The sequence below is a fragment of the Rhincodon typus genome, chromosome 2 (assembly GCF_021869965.1).
Source record: "Rhincodon typus isolate 14 chromosome 2, sRhiTyp1.1, whole genome shotgun sequence".
In the NCBI taxonomy this organism is placed as follows: domain Eukaryota; kingdom Metazoa; phylum Chordata; class Chondrichthyes; order Orectolobiformes; family Rhincodontidae; genus Rhincodon; species Rhincodon typus.
In genome coordinates, this window is record NC_063333.1 from 117,659,587 (window position 1) to 117,676,229 (window position 16,643).

The window sequence follows — 16,643 nt, forward strand, 5'->3', positions numbered from 1 at the left end:
AAAAGAAAATAATACTAGGAATCATTTAGGAAAATCTATTTAAAAAGGAAGAGAATTCAGCTGTAGATCTGCAAAAAGTGGCATTCATTTGTAAAGTCTTTCAGAATGGGAATCAATTTGAGAGACATTAGTAGGATGCATCTAGATAAGCAACAGGAAAATGTAAATCATCTATTTCACATGAAGGAAGTGGGATTCCTTCATCTTAACTGCAAAAGACCGAAATCCTCCATTTTTGATCTCACTAATGTGGGAAACCTTAAATCACAAGAAGTAACATTACTACTACACTAAAGAATTTTTTTTTTTTAAACAGTTGGGAAAATAAATAACCACATTCTTCTGCTGCCATGTCTTTCTATTGCCAGGAAAGATTTAATTTCTGGGATGGGTCAAATAGAGCACAGAATTGGATACCTTAAGAATTGCTTCCAAATTAAATACCAATTCAGAAGCTAAGAAATTAAATTTTTTTTATTGATTGGGACTGTAGCTGTTGACTATAGCTATTGTAGTTTATCAAGGTGTTATTGTTTTAAAAAATATCAGATTTTGATCGCATTCTGCAAGCTTTTGCAGCTTAACCTCAGAACAAATAACCATTGTTAAAACTTTGCTTCTTTAAAAAAATTCATCCAGGAAAGCCTGGATCATTTTTGTTAACAATTTCTACAGATTAGTGAAAAAATGCAATGATGGAGTTTCAGGTTTCATAAGACAACTTATTACAGTCAAAAGATGATATGATTCTGAATCAAACACTTCAGATGGTGACTGAAGCAGAATCTAGAGGAATACAGATTAATCCTAAAAGGACTGGATCAATCTTACGGCAGGAAATCAGAATTCAATCAGTTCTTGAGATGTAAAAGCCATTAAAACATAAGCCTGTACAGTGAGCAGGACAGACACCAGAAGTTATCAAATTGTCAACACTATGGAACAAGGAGATCTCATTGGCACAAGCAGTGCCAAGTCATTAAATAATCTTTTATCTGTAAACCAATAGCTTACTTCTTCAAAAAAAAAAGTGCCAATTTTACATTCTATAAGAGCTTAAACAAGTGTAACGGACAGGATGAGGCCATTTGACATGGTGGCTCAGTGGTTAGCATTGCTGCCTCAGTGCCACAGACCAAGTTTTGATTCCAGCCTTAGGTGACTCTGTACGGAGCTTACACATTCTCCCCGTGTTTGCATGCGTTTCTTCCTGGGTGCTCCGGTTTCTTCCCATAGTCCAAAGATGTGCAGGTTAGGTGGATTGGCCATGCTAAATTGCCCACAGTGACCAGGGATGTGGAGGTTAGGTGGATTAGCCATGAGAAATGCAGGGTTATGGGGTGGGGGTGGGATGCTCTTAGGAGGGGCGCTGTGGATTCGATAGGCCAAATGGCCTGCTTCCATACTGTAGATATTCTGATTCTATAAAAGAGGTACATTGCAGCAAGACAAGTAGCTACTCAAAAGAAGTTAAGTGAGGTAGAAAATTCTACAAGCCAAAGATATTCCTAGTGGAAATGTGATCCAGCCCTCTCTTTTTGGAAAGAGGATATTTCTCATTAATTTTAAGCTGCATTTTTATCAGGGTGAATGTCACTATTGAGTGTACAATAGTTGCAGAAAACAGTTTCCAGCCTATATGGTAGACCTACAAGGTCCAGGAGGTACAACACTTACAATTAAACATTTACAACAAGCAACTCTACACCACAAGGGGTGTCAGAGTGTAGAGAACTCTGATGTACTTCACAATCAAGAATTCACTATTGAGCATATTTTGACCTGAGTCTACAATTGTTAGCAATCAAATTAAATTTTAAGATGATACTGTTCATGGAACAACCAGTCATTGAAGAACTGCCCATTGATCTATTTTTTGTTGACTTGCCCTTTTAGGAAAGTCTCGCTACTGAACATCCAGTCAAGGGACAACTGGTAGAAAGTTTTCTTGTACGCTTTCCCAGACTTGTGACGGAACAAAAAAAAAAAAAGACAATCCATTGTGATTCAGTGTTTGGTATAAGAAATTTATTTTATAACCAATACCAATAAAGGGTTGGCAGAATGTTTTCCATTCTTATCAACACTGAGGAGAATTTCAGACATTAGTAAATGAAGTATATGACATAATGAGAACGCAACCCTGAGCTGTACACCCCTCTTTTGAGTTAAATGAATTACATTAGTTGAGAATTTCTTCTGCAATATAGATAATGGTGACAGACTACAGCCTGACATGAGATGCTGAGAAAACTCAAGTTCAAGGAGATTATTTCTGATTCTCGCGAAGCAAGAAAAGATCATTGTTCTTCGGATAATCTTTGGTCAGCACAGAACCTCAAGTTGTGTGATCGAGGCCATTAATATGTCACTTCCACCAATGCACTGTGTGTCTGTGTCCACTCTATGAACAAGTTTAAGTAAAGAGTCTACACACTTGAATACAGATTTGCTGGCACATCAAGAATAAAAATGTGCTCACACAAATTGAGGATACTGTCACACAACTCCAATGAAGCCACCACTGAGTGGGACAAACAACGTCCAACAGTTCAGGACAATTTTTCAAGAAGAACCTTCCTAGCTTAGAGATCCAGGATACTATTAAGGAAAAAAAAAATCCATTTTCTGAAGAACTAAGATACTACTTCACAAAAAAAAAAGGCTTCAACAGAATATCTGATCTCTGAAGGAAATTCACGTGATTAATGATCTCCAATATAGCAATGCCTGTTTTCAGCAGAAACTACTTTTAGTGAAGAAAATCCAAAAAGAGAAAAGGCATTCAATTTTAAAGGGTATGGACCTTGTTCTGTCACAAACAGAATCAAAGTCAATCTTTAACATTGAGACCTACCAAATTGGAGGACATATTCTGGGAGAACAGTGACACCTCCAGACTGCCTTCAAAAATTAGGCAGAGGGGGGAAATGTTGATGATAATGTTTGCGGGGGGGGGCGCGTTAGAGAGCTGTTGTAAAGAGTCTGAAAGGGTTAATATTGAGCGCATTGGACAGTATTTGATGTGATGTCACACATTGAGCAGGAAACAACTTCAGATTTTTTCCCGAGGAACTAGACCTATCATGAAGATCTCCATCTCCAATAATAATGTCTATATCATGCAAATGTAACTCAGATTATCTCATGCAATAATCTATAACTTGTTAAAACAAGATCTTCTTTTCATGAGCTTACTAGGTAGTTTTACCTCAAACACACGAAACCAAGTAGTCCCTGTAGATCACTACCACAAAAAAAATGATGTCAAATCTACTAGATCAGCCTGATCACGATCATGCTGAATATTTATCTTTCCATCACTCTCTAGACAAATATTTTCACCCTATTTACCACCTTTCTTCAACAGTCACTCACTCCCTTCACCACTAACGCACAGACACACCAGTGTTTACCATCGAGAAGATGCACTGCAGCAACTTACCCAGGCTCTCTCAACAGTACCTTCCAAACCCACAACCTCGACCAAACAGAAGGACAAGGGAAGCAGACACATGACCAAGATCACCATCTGTAAGTTACCTGATGCTGCAAGCCCACAGCATCCTGGTTTAGAACTTGCCATTCCCTAAATCCTGGCGCTCTCTTCCTAACAGCATTGTGTGGGTATTCCTATACCACATGGACTGTAGTGGTTCAAGACAGTAGCTCACCGTCACTTTTTCAAACATACGATCCTGAAGGATCTTCACAAAGTAGGTTTGGAGAGTATGTTTTCTCTTATGGGAGAATCTAAAACTAGGGGTCACTATTTTAAAAATCCAGTTTTGCAATTTGAAACAGATGAGGTGAATTTTTTTTCACTCAATCATGAGTCTTTGGAACTCTTTCTGAAAAGGTGAATGCTTGAATATATTTAAGGCAGAAATGGATAGATTCTTGCTAAGCAAAGGAGTGAAACATTATTGGGAATAGGCAGAAATATGGATTTGAGGTTTACATTTAGATCAACCACTATCTTATCGAACAACCTGCTTGTAATTTATAAGTTTGTGTTTATGTTCTCATGGACACTTGGAGATGGACAATAAATTCTGGCCTAGCCAGCAATGTCACATCCCTTGATGAATAAAAGCAAGTTCTCTAATACAATTAAAGGGAAGTGAAGTAATTCATGCTAAGTTTTCAAAATTTAAAATTGTCCCTTGCTTTGAATTGTTAAATATCCAAATTAGGGGAGAGTGCTGTTAATGCAGGTTAGTGTTTTAAATGCAGTAATGTGAAAACCTGGCAATGTCTGAAAATCAGACAATTTTATTAGCCGCCATGTCTCAATTTTAATTGTTGCGTAAATGAGTAAAGTAACTTGGTGAGGTAACTTGACTGAGTACTGCATTGGCACAGTAATGCACCAGACTAGAGACCTGCTTCATAAATCTGTCTTTTACCATGCACCTTTTGGGTCAAATGGAGTTCATGTAGGATCAATCTGCCAGATCCACACACAGTAACGCAAGAAAGAAAAATTAACTACTTTCAAATATTACTTCATTCTTACATATTTTCATTTTCATACAATGACACCTATCCATTTACTTTCATTTATCTCCTATGGAGTTTTTCCCTCAAAAACCTGCAAATCCAAAATCTAGTATGATCTCAGTCTCAGGGTTGCCTGTTTTTGAAACAGTACCTGTACCAATTTCCCCAGTGATTTGTACTGAATGTGATCTGAGGTGATTGTAAGTGTGCCGTTAACATATAATCTTTGACCACATTATCAGCAGTTCTGTTAGAATGTATCAGAATTGATGGATGTAATGTCCTTCTTTACAAGCTTTTTATGGCTTAAAGTATACTTTTGGGAAATAAATTCATCCTTTATCCCAGAATTATTTGGTGTGCCATCATTATCAATATCATCGAAATAATCAAATTGCTACTCTAAATATTCTGAAAAGCTTATTTAAAAACTGTTGAAAAACAGCATTTCTGCATTGTATTTTGAAGTATTGTAATTTGCATGGTGGGGAGATGGTATCGATGGTAATCAATTCCACCAACGAAAACCATTTGAGTACCAATGAGCTAGGGGACAAGTGTGGAGGAGTTGTAAACATTGTAAAACTTCATTCACATTTTGTTCACTTTGAATTGTTGACATTTTTACAGCAGAAGCTTGGTAAAAGATTAGTAAGGTTCATTGTGTACAGTTGAGAAAAATAGTGAGGTACAAATCTAGTATTTTAGTAGACTGGGAATGAACCCTGACAAGAGAAACTGCAAATAACTGCACTTTACATTCAGTAGTCTTTCTCGTTCCACTGACCTTCGTTTTCTAGTTCTATGTAATTTCCCTTTTGGATCACTAAACCCAGGGATTTATTCATGGTTACTTTGTAGTGTGTTTTACTTTAAGTTCATTTAAAAACAGACTATAAAAGCTTTGGGTACATTTTGTCTAAAACAAATATGCATCCATTACAGATAGAATTGGAGCATTTATAACAGGGATTAGAGAGAGATGACAGAGAAGCTAAAAGATTACATTTCACGGAGTAGATGTCAGAAATCTCCAGAACTAGAGAACCGAGTGGTTAGGGAGAATGGAGTTGAAGGAAATTTATTTTTGCAAGAAGATTGTGCTGGAGAAATGAGTGGGGCTAATAAATTTCCAGGACCTGAGTCTTCATCTCAATCATTTTAAAAGAAGTGGATATAGAAATAATAAATGCACTTGTGCTTGTTTTCAAAAATCCTATAGATTTTCAATGATTCCTATGGAGTAGAAGTAGTAAATTTCACCCTACTATTTAAGAAGGGAGAGAGAGAGTGCAACAGGAACTGTATGCCTGTTAACCTTGCATTAAAAGTAGGGAGAATGCTAGTGTCCATTGCAAAGAATGGGACAAATCTGGTTAATTCATGATCTGATTAGCCAGCATGGATTTACAAATGGGAAATAGTGTTTAAGGTTGGAGTTTTTTGAAGATGTTACTAACTAAATCGAAAGAGAGCTTACAGTTATCGTATATTTAAATTTTCATAAGTTTCGGAAAAGCTTCTGAATTAAACGGGAGTTAGAAAAACTAAAGCACATGGGGTAGGAGCAGGTAGTGTACTGGCACGGATTGATGCTTTGCTAATGGCAGGAATAAATGGTTATTCTTGCATTAGCAGTACTGCAAGGATCAATAATTGGGTCACAGCAGATCACAACATATATCAAATGACTTTGGATGTGGGAACCAAATGTAATATTCCCAAATTTGCTGCTTAGCTTTGGATCATCCACAATGTGCAAGGAAGATATCAAGTGGCTTCAGGAAGACTTGGACAAGGTTAGTGAATGGGTAAGGACATGGCAAACATAATGGAGTGGAATGTGGAAAAATGTTAGGTTGTCCACTTTAGCAGGAGAAACAGGTGTGTAGAATATTATATTTTAAATGGCAAGCAGTTGGAAAGTGTAGATGTACAAAGATCTAAGGGTCTTTGTGAATATGTTACTGAAGGCTGACATGCAGGTTCAGCAAGCTATTAGGAAGGCTAATGGAATATCAGTCTTTTACTGCAAGAGGATTTGAGCACAGGAATAGTGAAGTCTTGCTTCAATTGTACAAGAGCTTGGTTACACCATACCTGGAGTACTATGTGCAGTTTTGGTCTCCTTAACTCTGGAAGGACGTTACCATAAAGGGAGTGCATCTAAAATTCCCAGGGTGGCAGGAGCATCCAATGAAGAGACTTTAGGCATATTCGACTGTCTTCTCTACAGTTTCAAAGAATGAGAAATGATCTCATTACAACTTACAAAATATTTTAAAAGGTGTAGGTAGGGTAGATGCAGGTAAGATGTTTCCCTGGTTGGGTTGTCTAGATCGAGGGGACAATTTTAAAATTAAGGGGAATGCCACTTATTAAAAAGAAAAATTCTCATCTAAGAGGCTTGTTAACTTTTTGAATCCTAACTGCTGGGTTGATCTTTATGACCTTTTTGAACAAGGGAGGAATAGTTGCAATTCTCCAATCCTCCAGCCCCATCTCCCAATCCAGAGAAGATTGCAAGATAATTGCCAGTGCCTCTAATTTCCACACTCTTCCTTCCTTCAGTACCCTTTGCATCTCACCTGGCCCCCATGTCTTATTAACCTTAAGTACAGATAACTTGTGTAATACTGCTGTCTTATCAATTTTAACTCTTTCTGGTGTCTGAATTTCCTCCACTGTTGCCAAGGCTTGTTAAACATCAGCCTTATAGGTAAAGACAGATGCAAAGTATTAATTTTAACATCTTTAACCATACCTCTCGCCTCTCAGCATAAATCCTCTTGCTTAGTGCCTAATTAATCCCTACTCCTTTTTATCTCCGGTTTTACGTAGATGTGCTTACAAAAGACATTGTGGTTCCTCTTTATATTAATTGCCTGTCATTTTTCATAGAACATAGAACAGTACAGCACAGTACAGGCCCTTCAGCCCACGATGTTGTGCCGACCTATTATCCTACTCCAAGATCAAACTACCCTGCATACCCTACATTTTACTATCAATGTTTTCATAATCCCTTGCTTCTCACTTGTTGTCTTCCCTCTCTTCTACACCTTCCATATTCAGCTTGGCTCTCATCCGCATTTACTACCTGGCACTTACCGTTAGGTACTTTTCTTCTTTAGCTGAACTTACATCTCATTTATCATCCAGGGAAACTGGATTTTTGTCCTACCTTCCCCTTTGTAAGGGAATATGCCCTGACTATGTCCAAACCCATTTCCTCTTTGAAGGTCACCCATTGTTCAACCACTGTTTTCCTACTAACACTTAATTTCAGTCTATCCAATATAGCTTATTTTCATTCCACATCTTCACTGACCAATATAATTTTTCCTCCATCTTAAACCCCATGCTACAATAATCACTGGTCCCTAAATACTACCTACCTGTCACTTGATCTAATTGGCCCACCACATTTCCAAGAACCAAATCTAGCAGTAACCTCTTGTTGGACTGAATATGTACTCCTGTAGGAAACTGTCCTGAACATAACCAAGGAATGCTTGTCCGCCACTGTCCCTTTAAACTATCACTATCAAGTTGATATCCAAGTAATTAAAGTCTCCATTATAACTATACTGTTTACACCTCACTATAATTTGCTTGTACATTTGGTTTCTCTACATCCTCCCCACTAACTATCGGTCTATATGTTACACGGAGCAATATAATTGCACCTGTTATTTATTCCTTAGCTCTATTCAAAAGCACTGAAACGTCATCTTTCTCCAGTACTCTAATATTCATGCACCACACTCACCACCCTCTTTTTTTCTTCCTTTCATAGCTTTTCTGAACACCTTGTGACCAGGAATATTTAAAACTCAGATCTGCCTTCTGTTTGGCCAGGTCTTCATTACTGCCACAACATCATAATCTCAGAAAGCAATATGTACCTGTAACTCTCCAATCTTATGATCAATATCCTATGCATTCACATACACTGAAATGTATCCCCAATTTTTAGACTTCTTTAATTTCTATTACTCTGGCTCCACCTAATAATTTACAAATCTCTCAATGCTCTCTGCCTCTCCTAGCATGTCTGCACCTTTTAGTATCACTTTTTAATATTCTCTCCTGGTTCCCAAGCCACTGCTAAGTGTACTTAAAATCTCCCCCCCAGTACTAACAAAGCATTCTCTCTGTCTGTGCGTGTCGCTCGCTGTGTCTGCCTCTCCAGCTTCTTCAGGTGCCATCTTGTCCCAAAGCTAGCCCCAGTTTCCCAGGAATCTTAAAGCCCTCCATCTTGCACCACCTTTTCAGCAATACATTCATCTGCATTATCTTCCTACTTCTGAACTCACCGATAGCTGATACTGGGAGTAATCTGGAAATTACTACTTCACAGGTCTTACTTGCTAGTTTTCATCTCACCCTTCCCACCTAGTTATTTAGTACCAATGTATGTTAGTCCTATGACCTCTGGCTGTTCACCCTCCCTCCAAAGAATGTCCTGCAGCTATTCAGTGACCCTAATTCTATCACCAGGAAGGCAACAAACCATTCTGGAGTCACAGTGACAGCCCCAGAAATGCCCATCTGTTCTAGAAACTAAAGGATCTCGTAATAGTACCACTCTTCTTACTCCACCCCAGAACAGCTTGGCTTTTGTTGCTTTCCTCCAAGGATCCATTGACCTCACCATTACCAAGAATTGAAAACCAATTGGTGAGCAGAATCTCTGGACACTCTCTCTTTTGCACTACTTGTTAATTTCTCATGGACTGCCTGTTGATAAGGTTCACTGATCAGTTAAAGGTTTATTTCAGAACTAATATTACTTACTTGATAATGAAGCTCAACACAAACTTGAGGAACAGCACCTCATCTTCCACTGAGATCAACAATTTCAGATTACAACTACCATTTCCAGGCAACTATAGAGGGCGATGATTTTGTTCTCCTCTTTACACCTCTTCCTGAACTTTATAATGCAAGTTTCTTGTTTCATTGCTGCTTCTTTCTTCTTTACTCCATACCTTTCAGGAAACATGAAATCACTCCTGCCTTGGATCTATCACAGGCCTCCCAATTTGTTCCATTCCCTCCCCACCTCCCCCATTTGTTCCAACCCCACCCAACATCCTCCCCATTTCCTGCTTAAGGCCTCTTCACATCATTTCTAGCTCTACTGTTAATGATCACTGATCCAAAACATGATCTGTTTCTCATCTGGATGATCCTGGACAATCCATTGTTTCCGTTTTAGATTTAGCGCAGAGAGTTAGCTCGGCTTTGTTGAATGGAGGTCATGCCTGACAAATCTGTTAGAATTTTTTTGAGGACGTAACAAACAAGTTAGACAAAGGAGAGCCAATGGACATGATCTATTTGGATTTCCAGAAGACCTTTGACAAAAGTGCCACATAGTAGGCTGCTAAATAAGACAAGAAGCCATGGTGTTAAGGGCAAGATATTGACATGGACAGAGGATTGGTCAACTGGCAGAAGGCACAGTGGGGATAAAGGAGCCTTTTTCAAGATGGCAGCTGATGACTAATTCCACATGGGTCAGTGTTGGGACCACAATTATTCATGTTATACATTAATGATCTGGATCATTGTTGTTAAGTTTGCAGATCACACAAAGATGGGTAGAAGGACACGTGATGTTAAGGAAGTAGAGAGGCTGCAGAATGACTTGGACAGGCTAGGAGATTGGACAAAGAAGAGGCAGATGACAGTGGGAAAGTGAGATTATAGAGTTTGGGCGGAAAAACAGAGGCATAGACTTTTTTTTTTAAGATGGGGAAAGACTTCAGAAATCTGAAGCACAAAAGGGATGGGGAATCCTAATACAGGATTCTCTTAAGGTTAACGTGCAGGTTCACTTGGCAGTTAGGAAGGCAAATGCAATGTTAGCATTAATTTCAAGAAGTCTAGAATATAACTGCAGAGATGAACTGCTATTGTCTGAGCAGTTTTGAGCCCTGTATCGAAGGAAAGATGTGCTGGTGATGGAGGGGGTCCAGAGGAAGCTTACAAGAATGATCCCCGGGATGAAGGATTTATCATATGACAGTGGTTGAGGACTCTGGGTCTGTACTCAATGGAGTTTAGAAGCACAAGGAGGGATGTCATTGAAACTTACAGAATACTGAGAAGCCTGCAAAGAGTGGACATGGAGATGATGTTTCCACCAGCAGAAGAGACTAGAACCGGGGGACACAGCCTCAGGGTGAAGGGATGACTTTAAGAAGTTGGATGAGGGGAAATTTCTTCTGCCTGAAGGTGGTTAATCTATGGAATTCATTGCTGCAGAGGGCTGTCACAGAGCCAGAGTGTATTTAGACAGAGAGGTTCTTGATTTGTAAGGGGGTGAGGTGTTATGGGTAGAGGGTGAAGCAGACCCGATGGGCTGAATGGCCTAATTCTGTTCCCATATCGTATGGTCTTATTTCAACAATAATTTGCTTTAACAGGATGAAATGCCAACAAATATTTCAAAATGCATTTCATTAGCATTGTATAAACAAGGTAATCATTGAAGTGTGAACATGTCTAGTAATCCCAGCATTGGACTGACCTTTCCAAAGGGATGGAAGATTTATCTACACAAAGTTAATGTGTAATCTCTTCAGTTCTGAAGAGGGGTTTTATCAGATTCAACTTTAACTATTTGTTTCTTTATCTCCCTCAAGCCGAGTTTCTCTGGCATTATATGTATTTGTTTGGGATTTCCAGCATCTGCAGTATTTTGATTTTTATGTAATCTTGTGCAAATTATCCTCCTGTGTCTGCTCAGAAATTTGATCTATCTTATTACTAATTTTAGAATGGTCAAAAATGGCAGAAATTTATCCTGCATATTCTATAGGCATAGCCAGTCACTGATAGTGTCTAAGTGAAGGCCAATCACAGTACTATGGTCTGTCAATAACCTAAGAAATATGAGCAGGACTCAGTCACTCAAGACTGCTGCATCATTCAATATGGCTGATCTGCCCTAGGGCCACCTCCACCCCTATCCTTTAATTCCTTTTACAGCGATAGGGACACAGTTGGGTGGACAGCTGGTTTGCAATGCAGTGTGATGCCAACAACATGAGTTTAATTCCCACATCAAATGAGGTTAAAACTCATGAAGGAGTCTCCTTCTCAATCTCTCCCCTTGCCTAAAGCAGTGTTGCTTGATAAGCCTCCCCTAGACATCTCCCTCTTGGGAGACTATGGTGACTTTTTACTTTCAGTATTTCAGCCTCCACGAATCAGTGAAGGTCATAGATCAGAATCCCTACAGTGTGGAAAAAGGCCCTTCAGCCCAACAAGTCTACACTGACCCTCAGAGCATCTCACCCAGACCCATCCCCCTAATCTACACATCCCTGAACATTATGGCCATGCTAAATTGCCCAATCCACCCAGCCTGCACATCTTTGGACTGTGGGAGGAAACCGCAGCACCTGGAGGAAACCCATGCAGACACGGGGAGAATGTGTAAACTCCACACAAACAGTTGCCCGAGGGTGGAATTGAACCCAGGCTCCTGGAGCTGTGAGGCTAACCACTGAGCCACACCAAACTAAGGCTGACATGATCAGGAAGCAGCGCTCATTTGGCTGAAACCTGGGATTGAACCAGGGACCTTTAAATCTTGTCTAATGCTCTCCCAACTGAGCTATTTCAGCTGATATTTCATAGAATCAGAATCCCTACAGTGCAGAAAGAGGGCATTTGACCCATTGAGTCTGCGCCGACTTCTGAAGAGTATCACACCCAGACCCACAGCCCCACCCTATCCCCACATTTACCGTGGCTAACCTACCCATCCATTGATACGATGGAGCAATGTTTATTATTATTTAATATGGTCAATCCACCTAATCTGCCCATCTTCTACATACTGTAGATGCTCAAATCTGTCTTGAAAACAGAAGAAAATGCACAAAACCACAGTTGTCACAATATGGTGGAGAGCAGAAGAATCGCGGATGTAGATGGGCAGGGTCTGGACAAGTGGGGAGAGGATGGAGTCAAGGTAGGGGGAAGTGAGCTCAGTGGGACAGGAAGAGGCTGATATGATGGGCCTACCAGGACAGTCTGGTTTGTAGATTTTGGGAAGGAGGTAGAAGCGGGCTGTCCAGGGTTGAGAGACAGCAGGAGGAATATCTTCAGAGGTAATAAGGTCAGCGACAGTACTGGCAACAATAGCTTGATGTTTGGATGTGGGGTCATGGTCCGGAGGAGGTAGGAAGAAAATGTTGCAGAGGAGCCTCTGTAAAGATCAGTGCGCCAGTCATTTGGCGAGTTTGATGACATCTTCGGACATAGAGAAGATAAATAGATTTGTTTTCTCTCTCTCTTTGCTGTCCCCAGCTCGACAAAAACTTCTCCCTGCTTATTTTTGCGTGCACAGCAACTGCAGTTTAGCCTTTCCCGTTTACTGCTGGTGTATGCAACTTGGAATCCCTCCGTCAAGCTCCCCACCCCCCCTCCATTTTAACTGACCTATAATCGCCAAGTGAAGGCGCGGTTTCAAAAGTATTACTAGAATGGAGCTTAGATATTCCTCGCTTTAATCCTAAAGTTTGATAATGAACAGTTCGTTTTTCTTTAACCCCTGCCTTAGGGAGGCACTTCAATTGTGCAAATATTTAAATTGTATTCTTTAGAAAATCGCCGCGTCTCAAACACCGCGTCTTCATATTGTCCCTCTGGCTTCTCCCACCTTTCTCAGGGATCCGGAAAACTGTACCCCTTGGTGGGGGGGGGGGGGGGGGGGGTTTTTGGGTTTTTGGGAGTTTTGGTGTGCAGCGTTTGACCTTACGACGGAAATCCAGGTTTTTTTTTTTCCTCTCGGTGCAGTCCCGCCTAGACACCCTGCCTCAGTCACACACACACACACACACACACACAAATTCTCACCCTGAGCTGCCCTGCCTGTGGGAACTGCTCACTGTAGGGGGAACAGTGCTCCGGCCTGAGGACAGCAGCAACACAGACACCGCATGAGTAAAACAGCGCCTGTGGATTGATTTGGGTAATGGGTATCACACCTTTGGAGAGTGCGGAGACCGCACTAAGTAGCTGCCCGCGGGGCTCCGGACTCGCTATGTCAGGGATCCAGCGGGCAACTTAGTCCTTCAGTAAATGGGGAGCCTTCGGCAAACAACCTGCACATTCATGGAATACGAAATGTGTACTGAATCATGGCTATTTCAGAAACCATAATAATCGACCCTGTGAGTAGGCCCCGTAAGGGCCTATTTAGGGGTAGCTTCACCGTGCTGTGGCCATTCATCTAGTCGTCTCCGCCTGCAGCTCTTTCGGCTAATCATCCCACACGTCCACCAGCATTATTTAGTTTATTCTGAAATATCTAACTTTACCTTTTTCAATTCACATAAGTCATCATATTATTAAATCATCTTTCCCAAGATTTAATTTTTATCCAGCGTTCAGAAGCTGTTCCTCTGCCCCAGGAACTCACCTCCTGATTTTCCCAAAGCTGATGCTTCAGTGGCAGCTCTCTATCATTTGACAAGATACACTTGCCAAAGCTCCTTTAGTACCTCCCAAATCAGGAATCAGTTGTCCTTTGGAATAAGAAACTCGTGGTTCACTAAAAAAAACTGCCATTACCTTGTCTGGCCTGCACGTGGCACCAGATCCCCATTGCAATAGTATGGGCTCTGAATTGGCTTAACAAACTCAGCAATTTGGTGCATCAAACCATTAAACTGCCTAGAAAAAAAACGTGGTGACCCACCTCGTGTTAACCTAAGCACTGGAAACTTCAAATTCAACTGTCCACCCTTTGGAGTCCACCTTACCAAAATCTGTTTGCTAGTGACAAAATTGGGAGAGCTGTCTCACAGAGTAGTTGAGTGACAGCTTAATGCAGCCATACTCTCAAAATCATACCTTTATGCATAATAGCCATCATTGTCCGTAGACAAGTCCTGCTGCATCACCAGAATGGACCCAGCAGAAATGGCACCACAGTGGTGTACAGTCAGAAAAGAGTTGCCCTGAGAGTTGTCTACATTGACTCTGACCTCATGAAGCCTCACCAGTATCACGTCAAACATTGGGAACAAAAGCTCCTGCTGATTGCCATATACTGCCACCAACTTTCTGCCCCCGCCCCCCACTTCCAATCAAGTAGGAGGCTCCACAAATATCTTTATTCTCAATTCTGAGGTACTCCCATACTAACAGTGCAAAAGACAAGGCTGAAGCATTTTCAACAACCTTTAGTCGGAGGTATCGAGTGGATGATCCACCTCAGCAACCTCCTGGAGGTCCTCAGCATCACAAATGCCAATTTGATTCACTCCATGTGATATGAAGTGGTGGCTGGAAGCACCAGATGCTGCAAAGGCTATGGATGCTGGCAGCATTCTGGCAATAGTACTGAAGAACTGTGTGCCAGAACTTGCTGTGCCCCCTAGCTAAGATCCCCCAGTGCAGCTATAACATCGGTATCAATGCAATATTGTCAAAAATTGTGCAGGTATGTCCTGTTTACAAAGGATGACAAATCCAACCCATCGAATTACTGCCCTTTCAACTATTCTCAATCATCAGTAGAGTGATGGAAGGGGTCATCAACAACAATGCTATCAAACAGCACCTATTTAACAATAACCTATTCATAGACGCCCAGTTTGGGTTCCACCAGGGCCTCTCAGCTCCTGACCTCATTACAGCCTTGGTTCAAACACAGGCAAAAGAGGAGAATTCCAGAGGTGCGATCGAACGAATGATGACCAACCGAAACATCGAATCTGAATTTAGCCTAGTGTGGCAACAATGAGCCATAGCAAAACTAGAGTCAATGGGAATCAGAGGGAAAACTCGTCACTGGTTGGAGTCAATTCCTGGCACTAAGGAAGATGGTTATGATTGTTGGAGGTTGGTCATTTCAGCTCCAACACATTTCTGCAAGAGTTCCTCAGGATATGTTCTAAGCCCAACCATCTTCAGCTGCTTCATCAATGACTTTCTTTTCACCACAAGATCAGAAGTGGTATATGTGCAATTATCAGCAAACATTCAGCCCTATTCACAATCTCTTAGACACTGAGTAAGTCCTGCCCAACTGCATCAAGGCCTGGACAATATCCAGGTTCCTGCCAACCAGTGGCGAGTAGCATTCACACCACAAGCGCCATTTCCAAGAGGAGATGATTTAACCATCACATTGGAATTACCATCACTGAATCAGCCACTATCAATATCCTGGGTGCTATTGTTGACCGGAAGCTTAAATGGACTAAGAATATAAATAGTGGCTATAAGAGCAAGTCAAAGTTTAGGAATGGTGTAGTGAGTAACAAACCTCCTGATTCCCAAAGCCTGAAATCGTAAAAGACACTTGTTAGACCTCAGCTTGAGTATTGTGTATAATTCTGGGTCCACATTTGTATGAAGGATGTGAAGCATTGGAGTGGTTTACAGGGTTGAAGAACTTCAGTGATGAAGATAGATTGAAGAAGTTGGGACTTTTCTCCTTGAAGAGAAGGCGGCCCAGAGGAGAGTTGATAGATATTTTCAAAACATGAGTGGGTTGGACAAGTAGATATGGATAGCTTCTCCCTAAAGGAACAACATCAAAGGAGCATAGATTTAAAGTGACCTGCAAAAGAAGCAAGGGTGAAGTAAGGAAAAAAAATTTCATTCAGCGAGGGCTGGAGGTATGAATTGTACTACCTGGAAGTGTGGTTCAACTGAGGCATTCAGGAGGATATTGGGTGATTATCTTTATCCAAATAACGTGCAAGGTTGTGGCGAAAAAGCAGGAAATTGGCACTAAGTAATGATACTCATTTAATGACCCAGTACCAGCACAATGGTGCAAATGACCTCCTTCTGCGCTATAACACTTCTGTAATGCTGTCCACCATCTACAAGGCACAAGTCAGGAGTGTGATGGAATACTCCCACTTGTCTGGATGAGTGGAACTTCAACAACACTCAAGAAGCTTGACACTATCCAGGACAATACATCCACAACTGTTCACTCCTTCAACCACTGATGCCTAGTAGCAGCAGCGTGCACTGTTTACAAGATGCACTGCTGAAATTCACCAAGGCTCTTTGGACAGCACCCTCCAAACTCTCCACCATCTAGAAGGACAAGGGCAGCGGATACATGGGGAACTACCACCTGTAAATTTCTC

The 16,643-nt window shown here is 41.0% G+C and overlaps 1 protein-coding gene and 1 non-coding gene across 3 annotated transcripts in view; both read right to left on the reverse strand.

The window, feature by feature from the left end:
• Window positions 1-14,059, reverse strand: part of LOC109925977 (probable 2-ketogluconate reductase) — a 40,525-nt gene extending 26,466 nt beyond the window's left edge. For both annotated transcript variants that reach the window (XM_048606017.1, XM_048606021.1), the window contains exon 1: window positions 13,949-14,059. The gene's annotated coding sequence lies outside the window, so the exon portion shown is untranslated. The remainder of the gene's footprint in view (window positions 1-13,948) is intronic.
• On the reverse strand, window positions 12,076-12,146 carry trnal-aag. The gene has a single exon. It is a non-coding gene; the product is annotated as a tRNA-Leu (tRNA).
• Window positions 14,060-16,643: the final 2,584 nt, after the last annotated feature.